This window comes from Penaeus monodon, chromosome 38 (genome assembly GCF_015228065.2).
Source record: "Penaeus monodon isolate SGIC_2016 chromosome 38, NSTDA_Pmon_1, whole genome shotgun sequence".
NCBI lineage: Eukaryota > Metazoa > Arthropoda > Malacostraca > Decapoda > Penaeidae > Penaeus > Penaeus monodon.
Genome location: NC_051423.1, coordinates 28,784,145 through 28,786,644, shown reverse-complemented (window position 1 = coordinate 28,786,644; position 2,500 = coordinate 28,784,145). Strand labels below are relative to the sequence as shown.

The window sequence follows — 2,500 nt, the reverse complement described above, 5'->3', positions numbered from 1 at the left end:
TGTTGTGTTTTATATATATATATATATATATATATATATATATATATATATATATATATATATATATATATATATATATATATATATATATCACATGTCATCATTTTTCCTCCAACATGCCCTAACTAGCCCTGCAACATATCATAACCAGCCTTCCAACATATAACGAGCCCTGCAACATATCATAACCAGCCCTCCAACATATAACGAGCCCTGCAACATATCATAACCAGCCCTCCAACATATAACTAGCCCTGCAACATATCATAACCAGCCCTCCAACATATAACTAGCCCTCCAACACGTCCTAACTAACCCTCTCCCCCTCATCCAAACTTTCCTTACCTTTCCCTTTCCCTTTCATCCGCACGGCCCTCCCTCGGGACACCAGCAGAAAGAAAATAGAAATAAAAAGACGGGGCGCAGACTTTTACAATACGGGGATCCTCTAATAAAAGGAATTTATCATAGGAATTATTGGTCTCTGGAGATTGGGTTTCAGGAAATTCCCTCGAAATCTGACCGGGAAAGTGTATTTTGGAATGTCTTCCTTTTAAAATCGTGGGATTGATTGGTCCAGGTGAGTTAATCGCAGGTGAGAAAGGCAGGAGGAGGAAAGGGAATTAATGAAGAAAAATGATATGCATACAATCACACACACGTGTAAATACGAACACCACTAACGGGTGTGTGTGTGTGTGTGTTTTGTGTGTGTGTATTTATGTGTTTTACTCAGTGTGTTTGTGTGTGTGTGTGTGTGTGTGTGTGTGCGTGTGTGTGTATGCGTGTGTGTGTTTGTATGTGTATATGCGTGTGTATGCGTATATATACTCATACATTAAGTTTCATGTGTTAGGTGGGTGATTCGTTGTCGGCAAAATATTCCTATAGTTTCTCCATCTATCCCATGGTCCAAATCTAGTATGGATTTCACATACATTTATTGTCACAGTTGTCAGAAATACACGCAGTAGTAATTTCAGCTTTACCTGCCGATAATAGTCCTATTTTAAACAAAACTATATGGATTTTAGTGTTTTCGTTCTTATATCTCTTTTTTGTTAATGGTTTTGAAAATAAGAATGAAATTGTCGCATTTTCGAATTCGAATATGAAAACGTTAATGGTGATTTTTTTTACATTATGATATTATGGTCATTTTTGTTTGTGTCGTCTCGTTTTTATTATTATTATTATTATTCTTTATTCCACTTCTTCTCTTCCTCCTCTTCCAGTATTGTTGCAGTTATTTTTTTGATAATTCTCATTGTTGTTTCTAGTAGTATTAATTTAGTTGTTCTTGCTATTATCGTTTTATTGTTATTCATATCATCGTCATTATCAGCATAATTTCCATCGAATTTTCATCCTTTTCTTTTTCTTTGGTGATTTCTCCTCCTCTTTCTTATTCCCATTTTCATTCTCATTTTCATTCTTGTTCTTCATTATTGCCTTTCCCTTGTCATTTTCCTTTTCCTTCTGTTTTCCCATTTTCTTTCTCTATCTCCTTTTCTTCCTCTTCTTTTTTCCCTTTCCCCTTTTCCCTTCTCCTTATCTTCCTCCTCTTCATCCACCTCCACCACCACCTCCTCCTCCACCACCACCTTCACCTCCACCTCCACCTCCACTTCCACCTCCTCGTCCACCTCCACCTCCACCTCCACCTACTCCTCCACCTCCACCATCACCTCCACCTCCACCACCACCTCCACCTCCACTTCTTCCCCCACCACCTCCACCTCCACCTCCACCTCCACCTCTTCCTCCACTCCAGATCCACCTCCTCGTCCACCACCACCTCCACCTCCACTCCAGATCCACCTCCTCGTCCACCTCCACCTCCACCTCCACCTCCACCTCCTTCCCCTTCTCTGTCTCCTTCCTTTCTCCCTTTCCGCCCCCCCCCCCCCCCCCCGCTCTTGGAGAAACTGATTGATCGAACTGTCAACACACAAAGGGAAAACAGCTTTGCTTTTCCTTTGTATGGATTCCAAGGAGTGTTGGTGTCCGTATGCACAGTAATGGCTTTGGACTCACAGAAAATGGCCAATAAGATATGCATTGAATTTTGGAATGCAAATAAAAATGAACTACAATAGGTGTTGGTTTAGAGTATGTGTAGGGTGTGTATGAGGGATGTATGGATTATAAATGAATGAATGAATGTATGAATGTATGAAACGAACACTGTACACACATATACAATTTGTATGTGTGTATTTGTTTGTATGCATATATATATATATATATATATATATATATATATATATATATATGTATGTATATATATATATATATATATATATATATATATATATATATATATATATATAATATATATGTACATATATACATATATATATATATATATATATATATATATATATATACATATATATATTATATATAATATATATACGTAGATATCTATCTATTTATCTATCTGTCTATCTATATATGTATACATATACTGATCTGATCAGAAACTGCATGCATACAC

General features: G+C 37.0%; 1 protein-coding gene across 1 annotated transcript in view; it reads right to left on the bottom strand.

The window, feature by feature from the left end:
• Positions 1-2,500, bottom strand: part of LOC119596785 — a 51,409-nt gene that overhangs the window by 12,942 nt on the left and 35,967 nt on the right. The gene's annotated exons all lie outside the window — the stretch shown is intronic.